At 42.0% G+C, this 15,588-nt stretch overlaps 1 protein-coding gene across 11 annotated transcripts in view; it reads right to left on the reverse strand.

The window, feature by feature from the left end:
• atosb (atos homolog b) overlaps positions 1-14,957 on the reverse strand; it is a 119,806-nt gene extending 104,849 nt beyond the window's left edge. For 5 of the 11 annotated variants that reach the window (XM_073064354.1, XM_073064359.1, XM_073064357.1 and 2 more), the window contains exons 1-2: positions 14,818-14,957; positions 11,582-11,624 (exon numbers count right to left, since the gene is read on the reverse strand). The gene's annotated coding sequence lies outside the window, so the exon portion shown is untranslated. Of the gene's footprint in view, positions 1-11,459; positions 11,625-14,653 lie in introns of those variants that run through there. The other 6 variants (XM_073064355.1, XM_073064348.1, XM_073064356.1 and 3 more) reach the window with 4 other exon arrangements.
• Positions 14,958-15,588: the final 631 nt, after the last annotated feature.

Raw genomic sequence — 15,588 nt, forward strand, 5'->3', positions numbered from 1 at the left:
CTCATTTGAAAGTCCCTAGTCTGAAAGGGTTTGTAGACTGTTATACCAATTTGCCATTATTCTGGAAGGGGTAAGAGGGAAGAGGGAAAAATGGAATAGTATAATAAACAAAGAAGAGAGGGGACATTGTGATCCTTAAGAACACTGGAAGGGTGCTGGCTTTATGAGCATATCATCATTGAAGTGGTAATACCAGGGTTTAGGAACATTGCAAAGAGATGCAGAATGTTGGAAAAATATTTTTGAAGACTGATAGACAATAAATGAGAGCAGTAGGTGATAAAAGAGAGGATGACAGAAAGCAGGGAAAAAGGATCCACACCAGACAGCTAAAAAGGTGTAAAACAAAATGACATTTTATTCAAAAATTGTTCAACAACTACAAAACCCAATTTGGGCTAAAAGTCTGTTATTAGGGGTGGATTTGTTGTCACATCTCGTGGAGAGTCACCAACTAACATTTCAGCATACCATGAGGAAACCAAGAGCAAGGTTTCTCTCACAACATGTAAACAGACAAAGCCGCTTTCCACCTAAAATTCCTTCGTACAATTGAAATAGTGTTTGACCATGTGGAAAGTTTCATAACTTTGCAACGTAATAAAATTGTATCAAACAGCTGACATGGTTAGCAGGCAGGGAGAGAGGAAAACAGAAGCCCTGACTTTCTCAGCTTGGGGGTGGGGGTGTTTGGGGGAAGGAGGAAGGAGCAAATTACAGAATCTCGCGGCCACGCTGAGTACTGAGATAAAGGTTGCAGGTGGGTAAATATGATGTGATTAACCTTCAGCAGTCATGCCTCACTGGATCATTGGTGGATTGACCATGAGAAAGACACAAGTGTGTGACCTCAGCTTGAAGCACAGCCGGGTAAGCATATTTTGGATTATCTGCAAGATGAATTATGCAAGCAACACTCCTATTTCTCTCTCACCACATAACTGATATACTGGCAGATGATCAAAAGTTTATTCAAAGACGTAGCATATATATTTAAAGAAACATTTTAAATGAATGAGGTAAAGAAGCAAAGAGATTTAGTGGGGGAATGCCAGAGTTTTGGGACTTGGCATGCTCAAAACACAGTTGTCAACTAAGCGATTAAAACTGGGAACATTCAGGATATCTTGGGGGATGTACAGCTGGAGAAAGTTAGAATTAGAGCCAATGCCAAATATGGATTCAAATGTAAGGAGACTTTTTTTTTGTCTCTAAGTGCCTATGGAGCTCACCAGGGTCAATGTGAATAGAACAGGTTGGTGCACAAAGCACATAGCAGAGTTTTGAATGAGAGGTTTGACAGGGGTTTTGAAATACAGGGGAATGAGAGAGCACAGGAGTTAACAAACACACAGAGGAAGATTTCAGCAAATGAACATGAGGTACATATGGAGCCTAGCAATGTTGACATCAATGATGTTTGGTGATGATCAGAACATCATCTCAGTACCATATATTTAATGTTATTATTGCAGTTGACAAAGAAAGAAATGGAATCAGCAAGAAGACCAAAAACAATGGATCAGACCGGCCAAGCATCCTTCAAACCCCCAAGCTATTCTTCTGGATGTACTCAACTGCTACAGCAATTTCAGTACGGACCACTCTACAGACTTCTCAGGAAGCAGACATGCACACAGGTGACAGATGAACTGAAAGCCCTGCCATCCTATACCGCTGTAGAACTTGCTGTTGGCAAGGTTATCTTTCACCCCCTTATACAGAGACATAGTTAAAATGAATCAAAATAATAGAATTAAAAATAATAAATCATTAAAAACGGCATACACTACTACGAATTAGAAACAATAACAGGGAAACAAAGAAAAATAGAATCATTTAGCAAAGTTTGCTATTTTTAAGGAGGTGCATTGGATTTTTCAGCTCAGCATGTTCCAGATTTCCCATTGGACTTGGGGCTAAGTCCAGCGGCAAGTAGGAGACCTCCTCCAATATGTACTGTGCTCAGCACTGTAGTATGCAGAATTCCCTAATCACTTTCAATCAGATGTCCATTAATAGTGAATAGACAGTCACATTTTAACCATGGAAAATATGTGGTCCTCATCTAGTAAACAATTAACATTCTTTCTTGAGCTGTTGCGCATGCTTTAGAAATTTGCACCTTGTAGATATTCCTGCATAAGCGGCTTCCTTGATAGTAAATGATTAGTGCCTGACAAAGCCATTTTCAGCAGGATGACAAGTGGCCAGTTATTGGCTGGAAGGATTCAGAAGATAAATGACAAGTGGAAATTAATGATGGACAAGCATGGCATGTGAAAAAGTGTGAGCATAAAGATTTTCACAAAATACAAGAGTTATTTGACAGCAAGATCATGTAAAGCGGACAGTATGCGTGATTATTATTCTTAGCCTTGCAAACAGCCTAATATTCTCTTACTAATTGGAACTAAAAAGATAGTGAAAATTCACAATAAAGTGTACAGAAAGCAATGAGAAAATTGCATAAAGGAAATAATTTGTCATTTAATACTGTTGTAATGCTAGTCTGGTGATCAGCATATAAAAACGGTAATCTTTAAGCCTATTTATTTCCATCCACGAGTAATTTCCTCTGCAACCCACACAAAATGCTGGAGAAACTCAGCAGGTCAAGCAGCATCTCTGGAATTGAATAAACAGGCAATGTTTTGCGCCGAGGACCTTCATCAGGACTGGAAGGGAAGAGGGAAGATGTCAGAATAAGAATGAGGGGCGGGGGGAGGAGAAGGAGAAGCTTGATGATGATAGGAGAAGCCAGGTGGGTGGGGGAAGGGGGGATGAATAAAGAAGCAGAGAGGTGATAGGTGGAAAAGATAAAAAGGCTGGAGAAGGAATCTGATAGGACAAGAGAGTGGACCATGGGAAAAAGGAAAGCAGGAGAGACACCGGGGGAGGTGAGGACAAGAGGCAAGAGGCCAGAGTGGGGAATTGAAGAAGCAGAGGTTATGGAGAATGATGTGTTGCATGCAGAGGCTTATGGGTGGTAGGTGAGGTCATGAGGAACTCTATCCCTGTTTAGGCAGTGGGAAGGTGGGATGAGTGCAGGTGTCCAGGAAATGAAGGAGATGTGGTTGAGGGCAACATCAATGGTGGGAGAAAAGAGACCCATTCAGCAGAAATGCTACACCTGCCCATTCATCTCCTCCCTCACTTCAATTTAGTGCCCCAAAACTGTCCTTCCAGGTGAGGCAACACTTCACTTGCAAATCTGTTGGGGTTGTCTACTATATCACTACTCTTGATGTGACCTCCTCTACATCAGTGAGACTTGACATAGATTGGGAAACTGCTTTGTCGATCACATGCGTTCCACCCACAAAAAGCAGGATTTCCCATGGCCAACCATTTTAATTCCTGTCACATTCCAATTCTGACATATCGGTCCACGGTCACCTCTTCTGCCACGATGTGGCCACTCTCAGCTTAGAGGAGGAACATCTCAAATTCCATCCAGGTAGCCTCCACACTGATCCCATGAACATTAATTTATCCAACTTCTGGTCATTTTCCCCTCCTTTTCCCTCTTCAATTCCCCACCATAGCCTTTACTTCTTCTCACCTGCCTATCACCTCCCCCTGCTGCCCCCCCCACTTCTGTTTCTCCCATGGTCCACTCTCCTCTCATATCTAAGTCCTTCTCCTATAGCCCTCTTTACTTTTTCCAGCTACCACCTCCTAGCTTCTTACTTCATCATACTCCCCCACTTACTTTCACCTATCACCTTCTGGTTGTCCTCCTTCCCCTCCCCCAACCATTTTCTTGTATTGGCATCTTCACCTTTCCTTTTCAATGAAGGGTCTTGGCCCAAACGTAAACTGTTTATAATGCAATTTCTGTGACCAATTTTCCTTTTGAAAGTGTGGTGAAATCATGACCAAACTTTAGAGTACTGGAGGCAATTCACTAAACAAGGTAGCTTCTAGCAGGATTATTACCACGAGATTAAACCTGCTCATTTCAGAAACAATGTTGGGAATGCTGAAATTGAAATGTCCGGCATTGAAAACTATGGGCCATGATTCATATGGCTCCCTGATTGTTGTAGTTTTCACATTTGGTTTTGGGCCAGTGCTTTAATATCTGTTTTGCAAGCAAACCAATTGAAAACATTCTAATTGTTGCTGTGGTACGGTAATTACCTTTTTCTTAGGTAAATTCCCAGCATGAATTGTTTCTGTTCAGATATATTGTCAGCAACACATCATTTGAAGTAAAACAGATTGAAAATGTATGGACAGGCATAAAGGGATATATGCCAAATACAGGCAAATGGGATTAGTGTAGATAGGCATCATGATTGGTATGGATAAGTTATGTCAAAAGGGTTAGGGTTAGGATTTTATGGCCATCAGGCTAACAGTCCAGCAAGAAAATATAGATGGACTCCCAAATCCAGAATGATTCCAGATCAAATTGATCCGGATTTTCAAACAATTCACTAAGGTTGCATGAAGCACTTCATCTCTGACAACTTTCAGGCCATTTTCTAATGCTCTTGTTTTCTGGGTTGAATGATAATGTGTTGATGTCATTTTTAAATATATTCATTCAAGTGAGTGGGCTTCACAGGCTGAGCTGGCATTTAGTTGTCCATTTGTAATTGCCCTGGAAAAGGTGGCAGGTGATTATTCCCTTTCTTCTCCACCTCCATCCTGAATGTTATTGGATCCCATAGACATTAAATCTTTACTGCTTACTGCTTTACTGCTCTCAATAATTTCTCCAACTGATGTCCAATGAGAACGATTATATATTGTAAGTGTGTGTGTATGTGTATGTGTGTGTGTGCGCGCACATGCACTGAGACCTAATGTCATGACATTTTGCACTCTGCCCTGTTCTTTATTTAGTCATTTCTACTTCTGATGTAAGACATAAAGAGATGGAAGGGGAATTTGGACCACTGGTTTATGCACGAGTTTGTATGCATGACTACTGGATCGTAGACTAACTTATCTTTTCCCATATATTGCAACAATCTCCAGATGAGAATGCAAGACCTTTGCAATGTAGACTAGGCAATGTGCCTTTGTCTCATTCTCATTTGATGTCTATGTCATTACTGCATTTTGACTCTTATTCTTTATTTTATTCAACAAAATGTTCTGCAGGATTGCTTCAATGAGCAACTGAGACATGACTGGAGTCACATGTGAAGCAGATGGATAAGCAGTGAAAGAATTGGGTTTTCAAAACAATATGACAGCTTTGTGACTACCTAATAGTACTGGTTATTCATTTCCACTCTTTAAAAGATATTAAGTTTTAAGTAATATTTTCTGGATGATTAAATCATTAACATAAATACCACACCTTCTACCTACATAATGATTTAATATAGAAGAAATTTCTCAAAGAGCATGCAGATATGAGTTTTCCTATTTTATTTGTCTATTTCTCATATTTTGCATGAGTTACCAAATACACTGCATTGCTTACTCAACTTTGCTACCTTCACAACATGTTTTCTGCCTTTCTTCTGGTTTTCCGTCACTCATCACTTGCCTGGCCTCTCTGCTTCTTGCTTTTTGATGAAACATTTTTATTTGACCACTTTGTCACATGAAAGAGTTCAATGGAGTGACGAGCAGGAATAAACGCATAATAATGTGGTCACTCAAGTCAGGTAAGAGGTTCTCCTTAGGGATTGTCAATAGGTGGGCCCTCGGGTGGCTCCAGAGGCTGATCTAGGATCCACATATTCTGGTGTAGTGTGGACATGAGTAAGTGGTAACTGTGATTAGTTGTTGATTCTCTCCTTTCACTGATGCCGCTTGTTCCCTGTGGCACAGGGCAGGTCACTCTCCTGCAGTTGCATTTCTCAGTGGTGGTGCTGAACTTGTTCGTGCCTTGAGGTTGAAAAGCCTGGTGTCTATTCTCTCCATGATTGGGGTTCCCTGTGGCAGGTTTGTGGCCAATGAATTGAAGAATGGTAGCAATAAGGATGGCAAATAGGGTGGGTGCAATGCTGCAGCCCTGTTTGACTCCTGACTTTGCAGTGAAGGGTTCTGATTCAGCACCCCTACTGCTGAGCAAAGCAGCTGACATGCCATCATGAGAAGACTCAGTATTTTTCTGTACTTGTCAGGACAGCCATACCTTGATAGTGTATGCCAGAGAACTTGGCATTCTACAGTATCAAATGTCTGTCAAATACAAGGGTACCCTTTGTTCATGGCATTTTTCCTGTAATGGGTGTGGTGTGAAGATCATGTCTGCAGTACCTCTAAACAGGCGGAAGCCACAGATTCAGCGAGTACTTCTTCAGATATCAGAAGGAGCTGGTTGACAAGAGCATATGCAAGCACTTTGCCTGTTTTTGATAGGAGGGAGACCCTCTGTAATTACCACAATCTGCCTCATCTCCCTTCCTGAATATAGTCACTATTAGAGCAGCCCTGAGCTCCAAGAACAGTCGTTCCTTTTCCCAGACCTTCAGGAGCAAGGCATTTTATATGGTGCAAAAGTACTGATCCACCTTCTCTGCTGGAATCCCATCAGGATTTGATTTTCAGGCACCTGATGACATCATGGACAGCTTCCATACTGGGGGATTTCCCCCATGTCTTCACTCACAGGTCTCTGGAGGATTTGGTTAGTAACCTTTGGTTCAGGAGTGCTGTTGCGGTTAAGAATTTTTTTAAAGTGCTCTCTAGATTGATCATTGATATCCTTCCAAACCTTTAGCAAGTTCTTTCCATCTTTTGAGTGCTGAAGTAACTTGTACCATAGATAGCATTGGTGGCACTAAAGAACCCTCTTGTCATAAGGTACAGCACAGAAACAGGCCATTTGGCCCAGGTAGTCCATGCCAAATCAATTAAACTGCCAAATCCCATCGACCTGCATGGACCATAGTCCTCCATACCCTTGCCATCCATGCACCTATCCAAACTTCTCCTAAATGTTGAAATCGAGCTTGCATGCACCACTTATGTTGGCAGCTCATTCTAGACTCTCAAGACCCTCTGAGTGAAGAAATTTCTCATGTTCCACTTAAACTTTTCACCTTTCACCCTTAACCCATGACTTCTAGTTATAGTACCACTCAACCTCAGTGGAAAAAAAACCTGCTTGCATTTACCCTGTCTATATCCCTATCAAATCTCCTCTCAATCTTTTACATTCCACAGAATAATGTCCTAACCTATTTAATCTTTCCCTATAGCTCAGGTCCTACAGTCTTGGCAACCTCCTTGTAAATTTTCCTCTGTAGTCTTTCTAACTTATTTACATCTTTCCTGTAGGCAGGTGATCAATACTGCACACAATCCTCCAAATTAGGCCTCACCAACGTCTTATACAACTTCAACGTATCATCCCATCTCCTGACCTCAATACTTCTGATTTATGAAAGCAAATATGCCCAAAGCTTTCCTTATGACCCAATCTACCTGTGCCACCTCATTCAATGAATTATGAACCTGTTTTCCCAGACACTTTTGTTCCACCACATTCCTCAGTGCGCTAGTGTTGACTTTATAAGACCTACCCCGGTTGATCCTACCAAAGTGCAAACCTCGTGTTTGCACGCATTAAATTCCATCTGCATTTTCCAGTGCTTTTTTCCAGCAGGTCCAAATCCCGCTGCAAGCTCTGATAGTTTCCTCATTGTTCACTATACCCCCAGTCTTGGTGTCACCTGCAGATTTGCTGATCCAGTTAACCACATTATCATCGACCTGGATGATATCAATAACAACCAACAACAGACCCAGCACCAATCCCTGCAGCACTCCACTAGTCACAGGCCTCCAGTCAGAGAGACAACGATCCACTACCACACTCTGGCTTCTTCCACAAACCCAACGTCTAATTCAATTTACTACTTCATCTTCAATGCCAAGCAACTGAACTCTCTTGACCAACCTCTCATGTGGGACCTTGTCAAACGCTTTGCTGAAGTCCATGTATACAGCATCCTTCACCAACTTACCTGGTAACTTCCTTGAGAAATCTCTATAAGATTGGTTAGACACAACTTACCACACACAAAGCCATGCTGACTATCCCTAATCAATCTATGTCTATACAAATACTCATAGATCCGATCCATTAAAATACCTTCCAATAACTTTCCCACTACAGATGTCAGGCTCACTGGCCTAAAATTTCCTGGTTAAATTTCTTAACAGCAAACAACATTAGCTATCCTCCAATCCTCCAGTACCTCATCTGTTGCCAAGAATGATTTAAATATCTCTGCTAGGGTCCCTACAATTTCTGCACTTGCCTCCCATGGGTTTAAGGAAACATCTTGTCAGGCCCTGGAGATTTATCCACTCTAATTTGCCTCAACACGGCAAACACTTCCTCCTCTGTAATCTGTGAAGGGTCCATGACCTCACTGCTGATTTCCCTCACTTCTACAGACCGAGTCCATTTCCCAAACAAATGAAGATGCAAAATATTTATTCAAGATCTCCCCCATCTCTTTTGGTTCCATGCACAGACTACCATTCTGATCTCCCATTGGACTAATTTTGTCCCTTATAATCCTTTTGCTCTTATACTATCTGTAGAATCCCTTAGGATTCTCCTTCACCTTATCTGCTTGGGCAATCTCATGCCTTCTAGCTCTCCTGATTTCTTTGTTATCTTTTCCCATATTTAGTTGGAAACTAATGGCATTATGATCACCAGATGCAAAGTGTTCCTTGACCCAAACTTCTGTCACCTGCCCTGTCTCATTTCATAATAGCAGATCAAGTATCACTCACTCTTTCATTGGGACATCTATGCACTGATTAAAGAAACTTTCCTGAACACATTTGACAAACTCTATCCCATCTAGTCTTTTTACAGTCTGGCAATCCCAATCAATAAGTGGAAAGTCAAACTGTAACAACCTTATGGTTCTTGCAACAGTCTGCGATCTCTCTACAAATTTGTTCCTCTATATCAAGCAGACTGTCGGGTGGTCTGTAATATAGCCCCATTAACATGGTCATACATTCCTTATTCTTTGGTTCCACCCTTAAAGTCTCATTCTCCAGTCTGTTCTGACTGAGAACTGACGTGATATTTTCCCTGACTAGTAACGCCACCCCTCCCCCTTTAATCTCTGCCGCTCTGTCATGTCTAAAACAATGGAATGCCAGAATATTAAGCTGTCAGCCCTGCCCCTCCTGCAAACAAGTTTCACTATGGCTACAATATCATAATTCTATGTGTTGATTCATGCCCTGAGCTTATTTGCCTATCCTACAGTTTTTCATCCATTGAAATATATGCAGCTCAGTACATTAGTCCCATTATACTCAACCTTTTGATTCCTGACTTATTCAGAGGACTTCACAATATCTACCTCCACAGCCACTCCACTATCTGTTCTGGCACACTGGTTCCCATTCTCCTGCAAATCTAGTTTTAACCCCCTTGCAGTACTAGCAAACCTTCTTACCAGGATATTGGTCCAACTCCAGTTCAGGTGCAAACTGTCTCTTCAGAACAGGTCCCACCTTCTCTGGAAGAGAGTCCAATGATTCAAGAATCTTATGCCCTCCCTCCTACACCAACTCCTTAGTCAAGTATTAAACTGTCTAATTTTCCTATTTCTGACCTCACTAGCACATGGCACAGGTAGCAATACTAAGATCACAACCCTGGAGGTCCTGTCTATTAACTTAACACCCAACTCCAAAGATCATAGAACCATAGAACACTACAGCACAGTACAGGCCCTTCAGCCCTCCATGTTGTGCCGACCCATATAATCCTTAAAAAAAAGTACTAAACCCACACTACCCCATAACCCTCCATTTTTCTTTCATCCCTGAACTCACTTTGCAGAACATCGTCATTCTTCCAACCTATGTCATTGAGTACATGGACCATGACCACTGGCTCCCATGACCCTCCCACTTAAGGATGCGGAGAAATCAATCCAAGATGACCTGGATGCTGGCATCCGGGAGGAAACATACCATCCAGGTATCTCATTCTTGTCCACAGAATCTCTTTTCTGTTCCCCTAACACAACAGTGCACCTCTTCTCCCCCTTTCCCTTGTGAGTCACAGAGCCAGACTCATGCCAATTGCTGTGACTGTCCTCTGCTAGGTCAACACTCCCGACAGTATCCAAGGTGGCATACCTGTTGCTGAAGGGGATGGCCACAGGGGTATTTTGCACCGGCTCTTTAACCCCTTTCCCCTTCCTGACTGTCACTCACTCTCCTGTGTCCTGCACCTTGGGTGTAACTACCTCAACATGTCCTGTCTATCACTCCCTCAGTCTCACGAATGATCTGAAAGTGTCACCAGTGTCTGCCAGTCTCTGGATTTCCAGGGCTTTTTCAGTCCACCAAGAATTCTTTAGTTCTCTCATTCTGCACTGGACATTTGCCTTGGCTCTGGAGTAAGCTCTCTTTTGGCCTTGCTGTCAATGTTGTTCTGCCAGGCACAAAAGGCTTTCCTTTTCTTACAGATAGGTTGTTCCATCTTCATGTCATTATCATCAAACCAATCCTGATGCTTTCTGGACTTGTGCCCAATGATGTTTTTACAAGAAAAGAGAGATGGTGGAGTTAAGCTGACCCCAGTGTTCTTTGATATTCTCCAGAAATTTCTGTTGGGAGATTTTCCCCAAACAAGGCTGAAGGTGCTGATAGCTGGTAGCTTCAAGTCTATCCTAAATTCAGACATGCATCACCTTCATAGAAGACATTCCCAGCAAAAATCTGAAAATCATCATTAATTTTGAGCAAAAATACATCTATTGGTATGGAAGAGCCCTTACATATTCTGCAATTCTTCTTTCCATATTATATGTGCTGTGGCCACTTTATTAAATACACCCATTCATTTATGAAATATTTAATCAGCCAGTCATGCAGCAGAAATTCAATTCATAAAAGCATACAGACATGGTCAAGAAGTTCAGTTGTTGTTCAGACCAACTATTAGAATGGGGAACCAATATGTCTAAGTGACTGCTTGTGGAATTATCTGCTGGTGCCACATGGGGTGGTTTGAGTATCTCGGAACTGCTAATCCGGGATTTTCCATGCACGGTAGTCTCTGGAGTTTATAGAGAATGGTGCAAAAAAAAAAAAAGATTAAAAAATCCAGTGAGCAGAAGTTCTGTGCATGAATACACCTTGACAGTGAGAGAGGTCAAAGGAGAATGGCCAGATTGATTCAAGCTGGCAGGGAGACGACACTAACTCAAATAACCCATGTGTTAAAACAGTGATATGCAGAAGAGCATTTCTGAATGCACAACACGTTGAATCTTGAAGTGGACAGGCTACAACAGCAGAAGACCATGCCGGGTTCCACTCCTGTACCTAATAAAGTGGCCACTGAGTACACGTTGCATTGTGCTTGTATTTATTTATTTAGAGATGCTTTGCAGAACAGGCCCTTCTAGCCTTCAAGCTGCACTGCCCAACAACTCATAGTTTAGCCCTAACCTAACCATGGGACGATTTACAATAAGCAATTAACCTACCACACTTCCTTACAGGCGACGCCGGCATTGCACGCTGAACTCCGACGCCCCGAGCTGTAATAGCATTGCGCTAACCGCTACGCCACTGTAGCTCTCAATATATTAAACTGAAAGATACTCACTCCTTGTGAAGGGTGAAGAAGGGCAGTTGCACTCTTGCCCAACCTGCAGCACCACGGAAGCCAAACAGAACAAGTTTGGAGGAGATTGTGGAAAGGCAACGACAGGCAAAATGGAAGAAAGGAAACAATTTTAAACGTTGTCCAAAGGGATTAGCAAGTCAATGAAACAAATGAGCTTTCCAAAATATCAGAAAGAACAAAAGCTTTATTTCTGCCGTCATTCAATTTTACTTTCACGAACTGTAATTCATTGTCTGCTTTAACTAAAATAGCCTTCATTTTAAGTTATTTCACGTACAAAGGGGTACACGATCGAAGAGCAGTGACACCAATGTTTTTCTTAAAGCTCCTATATTAATGAGATTGAAGTGCATCATTAATTCAAAGAGTTTATTTAGTATTTTTTTAATACCTGGCATAAACATTCAACAATGCATTAGATATTTTCTACAGCTTTGTTGTTTCTTTGCCATTTTCTAGAGTGAAGAGATGGATTTAACTTTCTGACAAGCTGTAAAGATCCATAATGCAAATAACTAACCAGTCTATCAGCTGGGTATCTTGATTTGAATGCAGAACAAATTTCTGTTGCTTGCCACAACTTAGTTTACCATATAAACCCAAAATTCAGATATGAATATCCATATGCCTCCATCGTAGGACAGAGCCATTCAGGCCTATTTTATCGATCCTGACTCACACAGCAATGCTGACTCTGCTGACTTACTCTGTACCCTATTCTCCCCACATTCCCATTAGTTCCACCCCCACTCCCACCTCCTCCAGATTGCAGCCTTCGTCTACAAGCTAGGGGGAAATATACAATGGTCAATTATCTTACTACCTTGCACAGCTCTGGAACATGGGAAGAAATCAGAGTATCTAGGTGGAACTAATGCAGTTACAGGGAGAACGTGCAAGCTCTACAGAGAGCACTGGAAGCTAGGACTGAAACCAGGTTGCTGGAGCTACTAAGCAGTTGCTGTACTCATTGTGACGCAGTGTTCACTTAAAAGGATCATGTGCCACCCAGCCCAAAGGAAAATGCCATCTGTGAACCAAGAGTTTGCTCCAAGTTTTCTTCCTTCCAGTTGCCTTCACTTCTGGTTGAATGGAAAGATATTTTAAATCTGTTTTTTTTTTTCAAAACCTATTCAAGAATTAGATGCTGCACATAGAAAAACCATTGGTACTGTAGTTTTCAAGAAACTTAGATAAATATGAAGGAAGGCAAATATGATATCAGCATTCATCTCTGGAAGATTAGAATATAAAAGCAAGGATATAATGCAGATGCATTATAAGGAATTGGTCAGACCAACTTGGGGTATTGTGAGCAGTCTTAGGCCCCACATCTAAGAAAGGATGCACTGGCGTTTAAACAGTCATGAGGAGGATTACAAAAATAATCCCAGGAATTAAAGAATGTGAGGAGCATTTGAGATCTCTGGGCCTGCTCACTGGAGTTTAGAAGAATGGGAGGGGATCTCATTGAAATCCATCAAATATTGAAAGGCCTAGATAGAGCGGACATGAAAGTGGGAGAGTCTAGGACTAGAGGACACAGCCTCAGAACAGAAGCAAGTCAGAGATGAAAAGGAATTTATTTAGCCAAAGGGTGGTGAATCTGTAGAATTTATTGCCACAGATGGCTGTGAAGGCCAAGTCAATAGACAATAGGTGCAGAAGTAGACCATTCAGTATATTTTGAGCTGCAAGGCATCAGACTGCAAGACCCTATAGAGGGTAGTAAAAACCACCCGGACAATCACCAGGGTCTCCCTCACCCCATTTGTGGCATTTACTGGGTGTGTTGTAGACAAAGGATCTGAAGCATTGTTGGGGATCCCTACCACCGATCCAACAATCTCTTTAACCCACTATAAATCAGGAAAGAGGTACAGGAGCATCAGGAAGAGGACTGCCAGACTGTGTTACAGCTTCTTCCCTCAGGCTATGAGACTAATGAATACCCTGCCACCACTGAGGTCTCATCACTAGGACAGCGAGCTGCGCACTACATGCATTTTGAATTATATTTATTCACTTATTTGTGGCAATATTTTGTTTTATGTGTTGTGTGTCATAAAGGTTTTTATGGGTGCACCATGGTCTGGAGGTTGATAGGTTCTTAATTAGTAAGGATGTCAGTGGTATGGGGAGAAAGCAAGAGAATGGGGGTCGAGAGGGAAAAATAAATCAGCCATGATTGAATAGCGGAGCAGACTTGATGGGCTGAATGGGCTAATTGTGCTGCTATCTGTTATGGTCTTGAAAAACAAAATCTTAACAAAGATCTTAAAAGTTAGAAAACTTACTAAAAGAAAATCAGTATTTATTACACCAAAATATGGATACATATTAACTTCAGGGATGTTCATCATTGCTGGAAACATCGGAAAACTAAATTTGTATAAGAAAAACTAATATAGTTCATATGAATTTTTATTTTATAGATTAAGGGCTGATGACTTGATTCTGAAAATCCAAGTATGCCTGGGAAAGTAGGCCCAATGAATTGAAATCCGGAACACAATGGGTTAACCAGTAGATGCCAATACTTTTTATAGACCGTTGAAGGACTTTCTTTTGGTCACCATGGGGACACAGTCTCGTTGCTAATAATAAAAAAAATCCGTCAAATGCATCCGCAAGAATAGGTGTATTTGCAATTGTCAAATGAGCCTTTTGATCAAACGAGCCCTCCAGACAGTCACTCCTTTTCCTTTTTGTTAATGCACTGACTGCAAACAAGTTGACAGATTAAACCAACACTAACACGAACTGTCCTCACGTTCCGAGATATAAGCGTTCTCTACGGATCTTTGTATATCAAAACGTTATGAATATCTACGTATATTTCTAAAACTAATTTCCCCTCAAAATTAAGAATTAAATTTGGAAAGAGGATTAATTGCTAATAATAAAACTATAAAGCTGCAAGTTTTACGACAGCACAAATAACCACAAAGGCAACAATCTTCCCCAAGAATCAAAAAGCAATACCCGTCAGTCTCTTGAATACCTCAAGATACAGCCCAGCTGACAGACAAAAAGCCCCGAGGTTCATACCTTCACAGAGCAGGAGCAGAGCTCACAGCTGATCTGTTGTGGCAAGTCGGGAGTTTAACTCCTTCCTGAAACTAACAGCCGGTTCAAGTGGCTGGAAAACAAGGCAGAGGAACGCCCGCTTCTGTCTACCGTTCCCCTTCCCCTCGACACTCAACACAACTAACCTGGGGACCGTCCAACCCGCTGTATCCTAATCTCTACGATCTTCTCCCTTCCAGTTCGGTGAAACAAACCCAGCTCAATACATCGCTTGACCCACACTGGCTTCCGTACACATACATTCCTTCCGGCCTGTTGTCAGGAGACTGTGCCTCGCCAATACCCGCCCCCTCCGGAGCCGCGGGATGATTGGACACACGGCGCCTCATTTGCATTACAATGCTAATAAAGAGGATCATGGCCCAGGCGATCAATCGGTGGGACGGGTGTCAATCAGTGAACGTCACAGGTCGTGTTAGACCCTCGTGCACGTGCTGTCGTGGAGGAGTTTTATTATGGAGGAGGTGGAGCCTCTTCAGGTGCCCCCTGCCCTGGGAATTTGAGTGCAGTGGGTGAGGATCATGTTGGTGACCAATTACCAATGGTCCCCAGTCCAGATAGATTCCCATTCTTTGATGCCTTCTCCTGTGTGGTGAAAGGGTGCAGCTCTGGTCGAAGGTCACTTCTGATGCCACGTCTCAACCAGGCAGATCGGATATTGTCAAAGTAGGGTAACTTTCTCACATGCCCATGTTTAATGGGAAGGCAGGAAAATTGCAATGAAGAACATCAGAAAAAAACAAAATATGAACAATGACCCCAGTCTTTAAAAGTATTAACTTTTCCCTCAGCTCTTTGTATTGGTGACAGTCAAATGGTCTGTTTTGGACTAATATCACTCCCTAGTTCTTAATGTGTTGCTGTTAAGGTCATGGCTTTTCATCTGCTCAACTGGC

This window comes from Hemitrygon akajei, chromosome 13 (genome assembly GCF_048418815.1).
Source record: "Hemitrygon akajei chromosome 13, sHemAka1.3, whole genome shotgun sequence".
NCBI classification, from domain to species: Eukaryota; Metazoa; Chordata; class Chondrichthyes; order Myliobatiformes; family Dasyatidae; genus Hemitrygon; species Hemitrygon akajei.